Genomic DNA, 17,550 nt, shown 5'->3' with positions numbered 1-17,550 from the left:
TCCTCCCACTGAAGACTGACAAGTGGAAGTAATTGCAAGTGTTACTCAACGCCGTCTAGCCATTGCTGATTTGGTGGCTCGGCTGATCCTCCCCCAGTTCACAGCTGTGTTGTCTCTAACGTAGCGTGTCCACGCATTTCCCCTTACTCCCCACCATGCCCTAACAGCTTTTCTCGCGAATAGGAGCTCAAAATTATCGAGTTTTTAAGCCCTGTTCTAATGGATCAAGTGACTGGACTATAGCATCAGATTCGTGTAGACAATTATCACTTATAGATGCTGATATAATGCAAGACAAAGCTGTGATTTTAACAAGATGTAGCTGTGTGATTGTCTAACATAGAACCAGTATACCTGTGTGCAAGAGGAAGACTGAGCAAAGCGATGATGTTCACAATTCCTGTGTGTCTCTTTAGTCCATATAATGGTTGGATTTGGCAGTTAGCATTGTGTGTTGACGTAAGTATTTTTGTGGGTTGACATTTTGGAAAAAGAGGAACAAGTGATCGTGCAGAAAACTTAGTATATGGTCTCTGGGTTCGCAAGGGAATTCGAATCACTGATGGATGCCAAACCAATAAAAGCACAAATATTTTATGTATTTACACGTAGAGTATGGAAAAATAGGAAATACACAGAAAAATATGTAAAACTATGGAAAATGAAAAACGGTGAAAATGTGGAAAAACATGGTTGATGAGTGAATACTGAACCTCAATGTTGACTGCATTTTAGTCGCTGCCTTCTTTGGTTACTACCAGTCTGTGGAGGTATTAAACCTTCCCATAAGAGCTATAAAGATGTGCTCAAGGTACACCTCAGCAGGTAAGGTGTTAGATTATAAGGCAAAAGATACGTTACATCCATTAAAATACCACCAATGGCATTAATAGGTACCAATCCATACAAAAAATAGGTTACCATCCCACTAAATGTACAGGTTTTAATGACTGCACACATTTTGTCTACTTTCATCTCTACGATTTCGGTTAGTAACTATTAGTACTGTCTGGCATTTATTTAATTTTTCATCTATCGTAATTTTAGCGATTTCTTTTGGTTTTACTATAAACAGATAAATTTATATGATACTTCCGACATGGGGAACATACTGCAAGATAAGTTGGTGTATTTTATACTCTGTATACAAAATACACACTCGCAGATTATACAGTCATTTCCTCTGAGGCAGGCAAAGATGTGGACTATGCAAATATGGTCCATGTAAATTATGTTGTGCCTATGTATAATACTTAGTTATATACATGTAACCTATGTAAATATACATGTTATTCATAAGCAAACTGAATTTCGAAATCTGGAGGAGATGTACGTGTACATGCTGTAGAAGACAATAGTTTTAATGAAGCATTTTTGGAAACGACAGAAGGCAGTAAGTCACACACAGCATTACTCTGTTAAAAATATGACTGACAGGCATATTGTAAACTATCCCTTGGTAAAAATCTTTGTTCTAAATCTGATTCCATTACTGTACTGGAGTACAGGTTATTTTTCGTAAGAAAATTGCAATTCGAAATCATGAAGGCCTTTATATGCTATATAATACTGTATTTTTTAATTTAACATATGCTAATAGTAGGATACAGTACCAAACAGCAATATTCTGCTAGGAAAGAGGTCTGCCAATTGTACATAATGCAAGCAGAAGGATACAGCTCCAATTTCACCATATTCGCAAATGTGAATATAATTCTTGCATGACATAGGTATTATACCTATGTGCTACAATTTAGCTGGGGAAACGTATTTTCTCTCATTGCAGGACTTGATTAAAGTGACGTAACGCGCATCGAAATACTGTATCGAGAAGGATAATACCTTAACAGCATGTTAAGGGCGACAGATCCAAAATGTCTAACACCCTTCTGCGATCCATTCCTAAAACATGTTTGCAGGTCTCTGTACGAAATATGTGATTAATCGACCTGCTATTATATGTACTGACTATACATATATTTCGGCATTAGTAGCATTAAGGTTCGTTAGTATCTATAGCACAACTCGAATTGGTATGCCAGGTTATTATGCCATCCCTATGTCCTTCTCCACCATCACGCCGTAATCATTAACATAAAATGTATATCTAGTCGATATATAACTGGTAGAGGATACGAGAAACTAAACTGACACATGCTGCAAATACCAAAGATAGAGTTCGGTGCTCGTCACCAGCTGTGTGTCAGAGAAAACGTGTCTTTCGTGACACGGTTGAATGGTGGGAGAACCTCTTGAAATCTGGTATGCAGAAACAGTACAAAAATACATCCTTCAGGCTAAATGAGAATGGAAGAAAGAACTTAGGATGTTACTATCTTCTAGCCCGTGAACAGCAAGGAAACTATATAATGGGGAAGTTGAAGTGAGTTATTTTAAAAAATCGAAAAGAAAATTTTAGAGCTGTTGGAAAGCAAGTTAGAAGAGAAAAACATCACATGCAATGATTAAAGGCATCTACCATATGAGAAGTGATGCATTTATCACGTTAAAACAGAGGAAAAATGTAAGCAGAGATATATAAGTCATATCGTGCCTGCAGATTGGAACGAAAGTATTTGCTGGGAGTAAATAACGATATTTCCTGAGCACAACCATAAGACGGTACAAAAACAGAGTAGCTGATACAAGATTATTTGTATATCTATCACGCAAAAGTATTACTACATTGTCAGAACGAATATCCACAGGAGAAATAGAACACATAATAAAAAAGTCATGTCAAAACACAGGAACCCAAGTGTGGATGGTACACCAAAAGATTTTAATGATTAATGTAAACCACCTCAATTGAAACTGTTTTTATTAATCATTAGCATTAGTGGCATCTGTGGTGCTCAGTATTATGAAGATTATGCCCAATGAATTTTATGTAACTTTCCGACTCATCATCAGGTAAGAGTTCACGGAGGTCGCGAGGGTACAACTATACTATGGCCACTTGTATTCTGCAAAAGAACCCTAAAGAATCGCACTCTCCAAAGAGAAAAGAAATCACAAAGAATAACACATTTCAGGCTGATAACGCTTTTGTGAGCAGACTCGAAACTCATGTCTCGTGTCATAGTGCCAAGATAAAAACAAACCATCCCAGACATCCCCATGCTGGAACAGATGTGTAGCGTACTCAAGAAAAGCATCACAAATGGAATCTGTTCCTTAAGAGACAGGCCTTCTTCTCAATGTAGCATCAGCCACAATGATTAGGGCTACTGAACATCGATTTAGAAAAAGCTTTCCATAAAGTCGATCATCATAAGATTTGTGGTATAACAGTAGCATTTATGATTCTATTTTCTTAGGACCTATAGAATAACAAGACGCATATTTAGATACAACGTATACCGCTACAGCCTACCAGTGTCACATCCCTCCTACAGAGAGAACAGCCACTATCAAAACGCATACTACACCAGCCACTGCATACGGTTATCAATTTTCTCCCATTCCACTCTCACGCAATGATCGATTAAAAACGACTGTATGCATACCTCTGCGTACCCTAATGCATTTTACGATCACTGCATCACGGTGAATGTTGTGAATGCAGATTTACAGTTCTCCAGAGCAACGACCAAATGAACATTGGCATTACACTGTTATATTACTGTGCTTATGATAGTATCTTCATGATATCAGATTTGGACTAGAGGAGAGTGAATTTCCTCCCTCCCCCTCACCCTCCCCCCCCCCCCCGGCCCCTTGTAGACGCTGTATGATCCCATTAACTTTTAGTTGCTTTGCCTGCCGGTGCACTGTGTCATCTACTTATGTTTTATTATGAACTTAAAATAGTATTCGCATCCTAATGTCTACATGGGTTCTCTACTGCGAAAATCAGATTCATAACACCCGCATTCCACCTTACGTTGTGTGGCAGAGAGTACATTAACATCCTATCCTGCTCCATTTGTATAGCAAGAATGGCTGTTGGTAAACATCCATAACTCCTCGTGGTAGTCACTTGACGAACGAGTGTTCGAGGGATTAAAATACCGCCGCATCATACCCTCCTGAATTTTTTTGTCAACAGTAAATACCTCTCCATGATGCATAACGACTCTCTTGTAGCATCTACACAGAAGAACATAGTTGTTATTGAGTGTCCCTGTAATATTCTCATGATCCTATGACAGAAAGCTTAGCACTTTTATTCGTTCAATGTGGTAAGCATCTCAAGCCTGCGACTATACACGCGCAAAAAAATAAGTCTGATAGGTCTATTGTAGCTCACTTAGTTTATAGCCGATTTAAATTTCTCACAGGCTAACATCTCCTGCCAATTTTTTTTGTCAGTTCTTCGTACGCGTTTTACGATAACTACTGTTTCCCAACGATACTGCTGAAGACAAGTACGGTCTATCTTCATCCTCTATTTATGCATAATACGTTACATCCAGTATCAACTCTATGCAGGAATAATGTGATCCCCCCAGTTTCGTGTTAGTGGAGATAGTTTTTAGGAAAATAACGAGGTAGAAGCACACTGATAGATGATTTCCCGTTTCTGATGCGATGATTTCTAATAATGACTCTTTACTGGAAATATTCTCATTTAATATAAATTGTAGTATGTTGTTTTTCTTTTTTAAGACTGCCTGTATTCTGTGTCTGCTGGCTGCTCCACTTATTGCGATCGGAGGCTGGCGTTATCTTGATTGATGGCTGTCGCAGGTGCTACAAAGAAAGCGACTATTCAAAATATCTGTCCCGCACTCCCTCACGCCATCTCTCTGTCTGTCTCTCTCTCTCTCTTTCTTTTCGCTCCCGCTCTATGTCTCCAGCAAACCTTGATCCCCGACCGGGAGCTGTTATGGTATATACACGCGAAGCACAGAGGCATTGGCCATCTCAGATAGGATCGGCTTTTGCCGACATCGGCCGCTCACGACAGTATGCCCCCTCGACCGAGCGCTGTGGCAAAGCGGTGTTCTGCAGCTGGCAGTTGCAGGCGAGATTCACTCGTACTACGGAGATTATTACATGTGCGACTCCTCGCAGCATTTTTTGAAGTTCGTTTTAAATACAGTGCTAGCCTACCCTATCCCCATATTACGTCAGTGCTGGGCTGAAGTGTAAATTTAGTGACGCATGCGGATGCTTGGAGTTTTTCCGCCATTATTTTCAAATCTTCTAAAATCTTATTGTTTCAGAATCCTCTAGACATCCTACTGTTGACGTCATTGTTTCTTAACGTAGTAATCATGCAGGGGCAAGTTCCTTGTCGACTTATTGTGTATTTGTCGCAGTGTACTATTAGTTTAACGCGGGACGTGGGTGTGTCTGTTAGAGTATCACGTTGCGCAAATTTTTTTACGTGGGGAATGGTGTATTTGTTTAAATGTCACAATGTTCTTATTTTTCAGTCCCGTTCCTTACTTCCGTCTTCTTGAAAACTGTAAATAGCAGTGGGAGATGGTCATGCTTTGGAATGTTCACAGAAAATGTCATGCTCTCATTAATTTATAATAATTCAGCAGCGCCCTAGACATGTCGTGATTTATGCTAATATTTTCCATATTTTGCTGAATGTGCCATGACGTCATTAAATAATAGTAATTCATCCATGCGCCAGTCACACACTGTAATGTCAAAACGTCTCACCGCATAAATTATGTCAATATTTCCGTTTCCATGTTCCGTACCTCAGGAACACTAAGAGGACCCCACTGTTGTTCATCCGTCCGTCCGTCCGTCTGTCTGTCTGTCTGTTAAAACCCTTTTGCTGAGGAACGGGTGGAGGTATTAAGTTGAGAATTATGGGGAATACTCAGGTCCCTTGGATCTGTAAAAAATTTAAGCGTCTAGGTCAGTGCATTTTTTGATACTCACAAGCTCACTGATCGGTTCCTCTGGGGTACTTCCCATTGGCCTAAAAGCATGAACTCTGGCAACAAGAACAGTATCACAGTCCAAGTATAGAAAATATTCTGCAATTTATTCATTTAGAATTATATCTCATAATTCTTTTCTGTTTCAAACTTACACTGCATGCGAAATTCGTCAAAAATTTCAGGCACTACTGTAGAGATTTTGATCTGGTTTGCTCTAACAGATCTAGTGATTCGAGAAAAGATTTGCATGTATAACTTACAAATATGTTATGCTAATTAGCTCAGTGGCAATGAAGTGCAATCCGCTGCCTCTGCGAAAGTAATACCTTTGCCAATTAGCGGCGATAGCCATAATGTTGCCCGACTTAACAGGATGATTTTGTTTCCGTTTGTCTGTCTGTATGCAAAGATCCCATTTTTTCTAAGTAGCAGATACCGGTATCGAGTTGAAATTTATGTAAGATGTCGAGTCACATGATTCGGATGGAAGCAGTTTGGATGCAATATGCGAACTATGCTGAGCTGTCATACCTCCGCAGAAATTGCAGCTGCCTATGGAGTAACATGCGGATTATGAGTAACAACAGTCAAAACATTTTTATTTTTGCTCCACTTGTTTGCCCCTTGTCCTCTGCATAGTTTTCCAGTGCTTTCTAATAACAATTTCTTGCACATTCGCTGAATTGTCATTCCTGTTGGACACTCTCTGCTGGGATGGCTCTGAGCACTATGGGACTTAACTACTGAGGTCATCAGTCCCCTAGAACTTAGAACTACTTAAACCTAACTAACCTAAGGACATCACACACATCCATGCCCGAGGCAGGATTCGAACCTGCGACCGTAGCGGTCACGCGGTTCCAAACTGACGTGCTGAGAACCGCACGGCCACACCGGCCGGCTCTGCTGGGATACTTTTGTTCGAGTCTACTGTTCTTTTTGCGTTCCTTCTTCATTCAATAGAGAGATGACATATGTTGTCTCTCTTGTTTTGTGAATGGGATTTATTTTTTTCAAACTAATCAGCACTCAACACACGTGAACGATACAGTCAGAATGATAGCTACATTTCCTCTGTGACCCTTTTATGTAGGTATCGCAGCGTTGTGACATTCTGCTTCCTCCTTATCTGGCGCGCCGTATTTCCTTCTTCAAGTATGAAAATTCGAACTTCGTCATGAGACACCAATCGGTTTTATATTCAAAACAGTTAATTCCTAAGTTATAAATACTGAAATTACTCCGACAGTAGCAGTCGCACTTTAATGAGTGAAACGCCCTTGAACTCGCCTCTTGCTGAAACAACGATACTAATGGACTTAATTACTATATTTCCATTTGGAAAAATAAAAATGATACTTGTACCTGAATAATGAATATTGCCGCGAGCTCTCGTGCGTGCAGTGTGGTGTGGCGGTTAACGTCGCTGGCTGGCGTGCTGCTGGTCACCTGTTCTAAACCCGACCAAAGTCGGTTATTCAGTATTTATCAGTTCTTGAAGGTTCTAGAAATAGTTTTATGTTTATAACGTTTGCACATTGGTTCTCTTCTGATTGTACGTTGATGCTAGAAATAAACGTGCTTACACTGCTAAGTGTTTCACTTAATTCACAACCTTGCTTTCGGATTTTGATTCGAGTATGGTTAAGACGTGAAAATATAGCTGTGAGAAACGGCTATACATGGTTTAGTGGGGACTTTCTCTCACAGTTCATCTACGTGGAAATAGAATTATGATATCCTAAGCGATTCTGCAAATACTTGAGACGAACAGCTTACTTGCATCACTTCACATATCCCTTTCAACTTCCAGCCTTCTCTTCTGTGCTTAGTACTGGCTTTCCAAATGAGCCTTTGAGGTTCATACAACTGCAGCTCTTTTCTCCAACGGTAATTGTCCTATGAGGCAGCACCTATCCCAAATGAATTTTCACTCTGCAGCGACGTGTGCGCCGATTTGAAACTTCCTGGCTGGTTAAAACTGTGTACCAGACTGAGACTCGAAGAAGGGATTTTTGTTTTTCGCGAGCAAGTTCTCCACCGACTGAGCTATCCAAGAACGACTCATGACTCACCTTCACAGTACCTCGTCTACCACATCCTAACTTTATAAAAAATTCTCCTGCATACGAAGCGGGACTAGCACTCCTGGAACAAAGGACTCCTTTTTTTGAGGAATGCTATTCCCGCTAGGTATGCAGAAGAACTTCCGAACTGCCGTGAAGTTTGGAAGGTAGGAGATGACGTAGTGCTGAAGGTAAAGCTGCAAGAGCCTCTCATGGTTCGTGCTTGGATAGCTAATTTGGTAGAGTACTTACCAGGAAAAGGCAAAGGTTCTGGATTTGCATCCTGGTCCGGCGCACAGTTTTTATCTGCCAGGAAGTTTCAGTATCTATTCTCATATTCGTACATGCGTAACAGCTTTGCATTCCTTCTCCAGCCGTTTCTGCTTCGCCATTTTGGCCTTCCTGCCGATCTTATTTTTAAACGTCTATATTCCCCTTTGCTTACATCAGCACTGTTTTTTATATTTCTTACGCCAATTCATTTAAGTAACTCGTGCGCGTGGGCCTTTTCTTTCAGACATTCACTACCCCATTTCTTAGAACTACACACTCGTCTTGCATTGTGTTCCTTTCTCGTGTTACGGTCAGTCACTGCCTAATGCTCCCTTCTTGAATTCATCGCAATGTCTGGTTTTTTAAACTCATCCAGTCCCCATTTCCTTTAGTTTTTAACCATCTGCAGTTCATAACATAAATTCTAATTATAGCCCACATATGCCCTGGAAATGTTTTGCGGGTCAAAACTATTGTTTTGTAATTCTGTCTTACCTTTATGTAATATGTTTGAAACCTTTCGGTGTCTCCACATATTTTCGACTTATAGAACCAAATTTCGTAACCCTTAAAACAAGTTTCAGCATTTATTGTCAGGATGCTACCCATTCCATTCCTTTCACACAGTCCAGCACTTAGAATTCTTCTCTCTCTTCGTTTTTTACTATCGAATTTCAGTCCTTCAAAAATGGTTCAAATGGCTCTGAGCACTATGGGACTTAACTTCTGAGGTCATCAGTCCCCTAGAACTTAGAGCTACTTAAACCTAACTAACCTAAGGACATCACACACATCCTGCCCGAGGCAGGAGCCGAACCTGCGACCGTAGCGGTCGCGCGGTTCCAGACTGTAGCGCTTAGAACCTCTCGGCCGCTCCGGCCGGCTGATGTAAATCCTATAGAATCCATCTGGGTCGCTATCAGGCACCATCCCCTCGTGCGCAAATCAGCTGTTCAATGTTTACGCGAATTACGTGGCTTGTGCATAGACATTTACTGCCACATACCTCCACAAACCTCCCAACAAACAGTCGGATCCCTGATGCGCAAAATCAGTGATGTATTTCGTTCCAGAAACAAACAAGCTATTAAGCAGGTGATCATAATGCTTTTGCTCATCAGTGTAAAGCTGTAGTAATGTGGTGGGTTTTGACGTAGGGTCGTGATGGTCATATATGGCAGTGAAATGGTATAAGGGATCTTGTACTGTACCTAATTAGGTTTTTTTTGTTCTTTAATGGGATAACACGAAAACTGTGAAGCTGTGTAGCACGTGATTATTAGTCCTGTGGACATACATCTAGTTACTTTCGATGTCTTCCCTTCCGGTCACGGCCTTTTGCTGCAAGAAAACTGTACATGTCATAACTACGCTACGCTGTTTTGACGTTTATGCTGGATTCCGAAGAATGTGCATACAAATTGGTTTGACATAAATCTCTGCACAACAAGCTTTTACGCTACAGTCCGTCAGTTTGTAGTTTGTAAGTCATCTTCTGGTAAGGCACTGGGATTCAGGTACTACGTGATTTCGTTTAGCTTGATATGCTATACTATCACCCACTGAGAAATGTGGCTGTTTTTGACCCCAAGGGTAGAACAAAACCCCACGATGTTCTGTAGAACCAGTGTCTATACGCTTAGTAATCTAAAGCATCCTTTAATTTTCACGAGATATTAAGCCAACCCAGAAAATGGACCAAGGAATGGTCTTCATAGTGATGTGAAGAGCCCAATCACCTATCACTGAGCCCATGAAAACCAAAACAACACAATGACGAAGAGCATACACACTGAAATCCTACTCACTAGTCAAATCTGCGAATCAGGACACACACTACACTTCGAAGTGAGCAGCGCTCACTTGAACAGATAAACGTTAGGTTGTCATAGTTAAAATACGGAATTTTTTGTTAATACTAACTGTTCGGAACCTTACGGGTGGAAGTGTCCCCAAACACAAACTTCAGATTTAGACATGGAAATTGTGGATATGTGTAAATGTAATGTAGTACAGATATTGTGAATTCCTTTCCGGAAATGGGTTTGGAAAGAAATGACGTGGAGCTATACCACGTTAATATTTCACGCACAACGTGGGAAAACTTCACAAGTTGCCACCGGTCCCTTCTTGAAAAAGAAAAACATACGTAATTAACTGCGCTTATCGGTGATGATGCAGAAGCGTGCAGTTGCTGGGAATTTTATTTTACAACGTATTATGCTCAAAGCTGATGCACCCTATAATTCGGTACTACACGTTTGACGCCTGGATGAACATGTTTGAATCAATGAGCATGCAACAATGCGTGAAATGTTGGCCGCCATGGGGTGAGCAAATATTGCGCTGGAAATAGTCTCATTGCGAGCGCTAACTGCAAATCCGCAAAAGCAGCGAATTTCTACTGACAAATACCCAACGCTCACGCTTCCCAGCGGAACTGCAGCATTCGTTTGTCGCATCGTGCAGGATTTCAGCATACTCAGGAGCTTTTGGTTCAAAAGCGTAAGCCATTCACTCAACATTTCACCATCACAACAGCTCACGCCACTTATCAAACCACTCAGCAAAAGTTATTAAAAAAAGGAAGAGAAAGAAGGCAATTTGAAGAGAACTTCACTACGTCCATCCATGGATTATGCTTGTCTTCATTCTGAGACAGCTCCGTACACATCTCTATGAGGAACAGATAAATATCAGTAAAAAGCAGTTAGAATAAGCCTGGGGGCAATGCAGTCTACACTAACTAACGTTGTTTTTTCGAAGCAAATGAACGTCCACTGTATCTACGTAACGAATACCTTAGTATGAAAATTTTACTAAAATGGTCACAGTTCGCACATAACGAGATACTGCAAGCAATCTATACCTTAATGGGATTGTGCCACACGTCCAGACACTGGTTCACTAAAAGCATTCCTCCTCGTGTTGCTGCATACGTGGATAGCAGCTATTTTATCGAAAGAAGTCTGTGTGCACAAAGAGTACTCTGTTTTCAAGTTGTAAGTAGGCTGTTTAGGTTTTTATGTTGGTAACGTCACATAGCGCTCTGTATGAAAATCACTGACTGTGCTGTGTGCAGTCTGTGGCTGGTTTGCATCGTTGGAATTTTCTATTATACTGTTGGGCAGTTGGCTGTTAACAGCGCGTAGCGTTGCGCAGTTGGAGGTGAGCCGCCAGCAGGGGTGGATGTGGGGAGTGAGATGGCGGAGTTTTGAGAGCGGATGATCTGGACGTGTGTCCATCAGAGAGAGTAAATTTGTAAGACTGGATGTCATGAACTAATATATATATATTATGACTTTCGAACACTATTGAGGTAAATACATTGTTTGTTCTCTATCAAAAACTTTCATTTGCTAAGTATACCTATCAGTAGTTAGTGCCTTCAGTAGTTAGAATCCTTTATTTTGCTGTATTGCAGTAGTTCGAGTAACGAAGATTTTTATGAGGTAAGTGATTCATGAAAGGTATAGGTTATTGTTAGTCAGGGTCATTCTTTTGTAGGGACTACTGAAAGTCAGATTGCGTTGCGCTAAAAATATTGTGTGTCAGTTTAGTGATGATCAGAATAAGTAAAGAGAGAAATGTTTGAGTACGTTCAGTTTTGCTCAGTTGTTTGAAAATCAAATAACGTAAGGGGTTTACCAGCACAGTAATTCACGAAATTTTCTATGGGGACGTTTCAAAGTTAACTCACGTAAAAGCGTACTGGAACTTCAAGCTGTATTTCACCTCGTCATTTGTTATTCACCTAATTGCGTTTCCGCGGAGTATCTCTACAAACATAACAACGCAAGGTTGATCTACACCAACGCTTCGAAGAATGAAGATGAATGTGGTTGTGCTTACTGTTGATGATGATTGGTTTGTGGGACGCTCAACTGCGCGGTTATCAGCACCCGTACAAATTCCCATTCGTTACTCAGTCAAATCTCGCCATTTCCATGAATTATGATGAAATGATGAGGACAACACAAACACCCCGTCCCCGGGTTGTGCTTAGTGTGACAGCAGCTGTCGTATGGGGATGAAAGTCTAGTTACCAGCGATTATGACAAAAAGTTGTTGATTATGCTACGACCCCTTCAGTACGTCCAAAAGGCTATGATTTCACTATCCTTATTCCAGATCAGCCTTAAAAGTATTAGGAAATCTGCACATTGGATGATCCAACAATCCAGTGGCATATGACACCACTAATTGTATATTACAGAGAACAACTAAGAATTAGGAAGTTGCCTATAGTGTGTAAAAGCACACTATAACATTCCTGGCAAAGAGACAGTAGACCAGTTATCTAAAACAACCGTCTATGATGGAGAGGAGAGACACGTGGAAGAACTTTTAAACATTTCTAAATCAATAATCAGAGAGAAGTGGAATACAGAATGCCAGACATCTCTAAGTACAAAGATTATTCCAAAGCGACACAGGCGCCAATCACTAACTTCTGGCACGACAAACATAAATGCTGCAGAAGACTCAGGAACACTTTAAGGCGCCTCAGTTCAACCATGACGTTACGGGAAGCATCTACATCAAATTTGCCTAGTCGCGTCCCCATTGTGAGACTGTAGTGAGTAAAATGATGTCAGCTAAATTATTTTGCCTGCCCGAACAGATACAACGCAGCAACAGCTTCTGGTCGCCATTGTTAGCTGATTACCAAAACCTGTTACCGTACTGCTCTGCTTGAAAGACTTGAGGTACATCGTCTTTTCATGCCTTGTTGTTGGAAGATAAAGTCAACTTTTAATATGGTAATAGTGTAATTTTATTTTTAATTCCACTATGTATTAAATCCTGTGTGTACGTCGCTCATCGATGTGTTAGACCTTATACGTATGATGATGGCTGCATGGGTACTGCTCAGGTGCCAAAACAAAAAGTAAAAACAGAGAGATTGCTGGAGTCGCAGTATCGAGTTTTAATGATCGTTCATCCCCATCGACGCGCAAGTCGCCGAAGTGGCGTCAAATCAAAAGACTTGCACCCGGCGAACGGTCTACCCGAGGGGAGCCCCTAGTCACGCGACATTAACATTTACATCACAAGTACTATCAGATTATAACGAATAATGAAAATGCCTCGAGCCTCAGACATTGAACTAAAGTTATAAGACAGAGAGCTTGATCTAGTAAAATAGGTAGCAGATCATTTGGCAACTATTGACTGATAAAATAATTTCATGGTCACATAATTGGTCAATCACGTGAAATGTTCACAACGAGAATATTATCGAGTACTTCAACGTCGCCGGCCGTTGTGGCCGAGCGGTTCTAGGTGCTTCAGTCCGGAACTGCGCAGCTGCTACGGTCGCAGCTTCGAATCCTGCCACGGGCATGTATGTGTGTGATGTCCTTAGGTTAGTTAGGTTTAAGTAGTTCTAAGTCTAAGGGATTGATGACCTCAGATGTTAAGTCCCACAGTGCTTAGAGCCATGTGAACCATTTGAAATTCCACATCAAAAAACTGAATCAAAGAAGTTATAATTGATATCCCGTAACAGAAAAGTACATTTCGCTACAACTGACACTTAAATTTTAGTGGAATGAATAATATGGGCAGAATAATGTGTTGACAGAGAGTAAGATAACGGTTGATATGGCAAGCATGACTCTTTTTCTATAATGTTGAATTTGTACTCGGTGTGAGGTACAAATGTTTAGCAAACATCTCAGGTGTTTCTCAGACATAATCATCAGCTTCTTTTTCTTCACCTACTGCTAGATAAACCCCTCTTCCAGCCTTCCCATACTTTCAAATTAACACAATTTCACATTCTAGTCCTCCCTGTTTTCTGAGTAGTCTTACTCATCTTCCATCACACAGTCATCTAGGTCATTTTATATCACGAAGAATCTTATGTCAGTTCGTATGACTATATAAGAAGAGTTCACCACGTTTCCATAACAGTCTGTTTGGTATACATTAGTTAAGTGCCTCTTGGAAACTATCGACTTTTCTTTCGTTTTATTCATTTTTCTAAATGATAACCAAGCCACTACTTAATTTCTTAGTAATTAGAGGCCAAATGTAGTATATTAGAAATGTGGTGGACACATTAAAAATCATTTATGTAAAAACATTAAGACGGTCCTTTCCACCCATTCGCTCCGGCTATGGAGCCTCAGCTGTAATTGACGTGCTATACTTAGGCTGGAGGTGAACTAGCAAATCGTAAAATCATCAATAAACAAATAGTATATCGATTTTCCAACTTGGATCGATAGAAAATTTGACATTTATCAATAAAAACACAATCCCTGTATAGTTAGCAGAACGGCTTCTGAAACTTTGTAGTCTGCGACCCCCTTTGTATAAGCACATTTCTTTGAGACCCCCCTCAAAGATATAAATGTTACTACTACTAATTGGTTATACAACAAGCCGATACACACATCAAAGAACTTTTTGCATCACCTCGGTTCCGAGAATTCCGGAACCTGTAGAGAAATTTGAAATAGAGATCAGCATAAACATCATTTCCGCCCTTTTTATTGCTCTTGAAAACCACACATTGCATGTTGTACCACCATACAATGAGAGATTCAGAGGTGGTGGTCCAGATTGCTGTACACACCGGTATCTATAATACCCAGTAGCACGTCCTCTTGCATTGATACATGCCTTTATTCATCGTGGCATACTATCCACAAGTTCATCAAGGCGCTGTTGGTCCAGATTGTCCCCCTCGTCAACGGCGATTCGGCGTAGATCCCTCAGACTCGTTGGTGGGTCACGGCGTCCATAAACAGCCCTTTTCAATCTGTCCTAGGCACGTTCGATAGGGTTCATGTTTGGAGAACATGTTGGCCACTAGTCGAGCGATGTCGTTAACCTGACGGAAGTCATTCACAAGATGCGCACGATGAGGGCGCGAATTATCGTCCACGTCAGCCATCACCCTGCGTACAGTCCTGACTGGAACCCATCCGATTTCCATCTGATTCCAGAACTTAAGGAACACCTTCGAGGACTTCTCTTCCATGGTAATGAAGCAATAGAAACATAGGTGATCGTGTCGCTCCGTCAATGCAGTCCAACATTCTACAGTGACGGTATCAACAAACTGATCCTTCGTCGGGAGAAATTTGTGATTATGTTGAGAAATAAAAATGTAGGCACGAAGAATAAAGATCTAAATTTTAATAAAGTTTTTTTATTGAAAAAGCTCAGATAATTTTCTCTCTGAGACATTATCGTTCAGCATGCTCTCATAAGATTAAAAAAAAAACATGTGCCTGTTATTTTATCACATAAAATTGGAATACAGCAAAGGGCAGTTTGCTGTATGCTGGAAAAAGATGATTTTACCATTAATTCGACGGATGTAACTGCCTACTGTTACACAATAGCTACAGGTATTGCTTAATGTCCACTCTATCCCTACATGTTTTGAAGACTTCAGCGATACTGTGATTTAATGACCACTACTGTTGCAAATTCCACGTCACAAAAATAAGTTACTGCAAATGCAAAGAACTGCTACTGCTAAATACGACAATAGCGGCAATGTTTCCTTAATACATAGCCAAAAACAGGTCATGTTTTTTTTCTGAAAATTCAAAGTTGCGGTTTTAGCCACACCAATGTTCTGAAAATTATGCCTCAGATGTTACACCGTGGCTCCTAATCATATTCACCAAAGAGTATAAAGAACTTTCAGCGAGAACTGGCAGTAATTACCACCCTCCTGCTAGGCCACTCCTAGATCCCTAGGTGGTTGAACTGAATTTGATGCTACGATGGGGCGATCAGTGGAAACGGGACACTCAGTTTCTAGCTGCTTATGTGTATCGATATTAGCTAACACTCTAGGACTAGATGTAAGTTTAATAATGGACACGCTCTAGTGTGACCTAGCATTTGAGTCGCGAAGCATGTTCGAGTCGCTAATTGGACGGAGAATTGTTTAGAAAGATATAAGCAATGGTGTGTACTACGTTTTCTTCTTTCGCAAGACACTGAGCTAACAAAAGCCATGGGATAGCGATCTGTACATATAAAGATATAGTATCACGTAAACAAAGTATAAAATGGCAGGGCATTGGCGGAGCTGTCAGTTGTACTCAAGGTGAGTCATGTGAAATGGTTTCCCACGTGTTGATGTCCGCACAAAAGAAATTAACCGACTTTGAACGCGGAATGGTACCTGAAGTTAGATGCATTGGACACTCTATTTCTGGAATCGTTAGAGAACGGAGCATTCCGAGATCAACAGTGTCATGAGTGTGCCGAGAATAGCAAATTTCTGGCATTACCTCTCACCACGGACAGCGCGAAATTTAGCAATAATGGGTTATAGCAGCAGACGACCGTCTCAGGTGCTTTTGCTAACAGCACGTCGTCGCCTGTAGTGTCTCTCCTGGGCTCGTGACCATATCAGTTGGACCCTAGCCAACACAAAAACGTGGTCTCATCAGCTGAGTTTCGATTTCAGTTCCCCACGAAGCCATGGATCGAAGTTGTCAAGTTAGTGGTACCTCCACAGTGGGCTGTTTTTACATGGAATGGACTGATTCCTCTGGCCCTACTGAACCGATCATTGACTGAAAATTGTTATGTTAGGCTATTTGGAGACCATTCTCAGCCATTAATGGCCAGCATGTTTCCACGACAACGTGCCGTGTCACCCGGCCACAGTTGTTCACGATTGGTTTGAAGAACATTTTGGACAATTCGAGCGAAATGTTTCGCTACCAAAATCGGCCGACACAAATTACATCGATTATTTACGGGACATAATCGAGAGGTCAGTTTATGCACAAAATCCTGTACCGACAACACTTTCGTAACTATGGACGGCTACAAAAACAACATGGCTCATTATTTCTGCACGGGACTTCCAACGACTTATGGAGTTCATGCCACGTCGAACTGCGGCACCAAGCCGAGCAAAAGGATGTCCTACAGGGTATTAGGAGGAATCCCATGACGTGTGTCACTTCAGTGTAGATTAGTATGCATAATACACAAAATCACGATAATAAGTGCCATACGCTTACCCGTGCAGGAATTAAAACATCGAAGACTAAAAAGCTGGTTTTTAAGGAATATTTCTACTTTCCAACTATTCATGAATATGTGATTCATCTAGAAAACCGTTATGACCTTAACATAATTATATTCTATTTAAACATGACGAAGTTATTTGTTTTAACTTTTGATGCAGCTTACTCGCGGCTGTTGTCAAACGTAAATAAGAATATTAATGAAGAAACGTACTTGACATGTTCAATCGCGGATAATTTTAATTCTGAAACACTTTTTTGTTGCACTCTGTGTATTCACAACAATATACGCAGAAATTTACAGAAAGGCTTTCCAGAAATCCGTAACACATATTAGTGTAG

Source organism: Schistocerca americana, chromosome X, assembly GCF_021461395.2.
Source record: "Schistocerca americana isolate TAMUIC-IGC-003095 chromosome X, iqSchAmer2.1, whole genome shotgun sequence".
In the NCBI taxonomy this organism is placed as follows: domain Eukaryota; kingdom Metazoa; phylum Arthropoda; class Insecta; order Orthoptera; family Acrididae; genus Schistocerca; species Schistocerca americana.
This window is presented reverse-complemented; position numbering follows the sequence as displayed.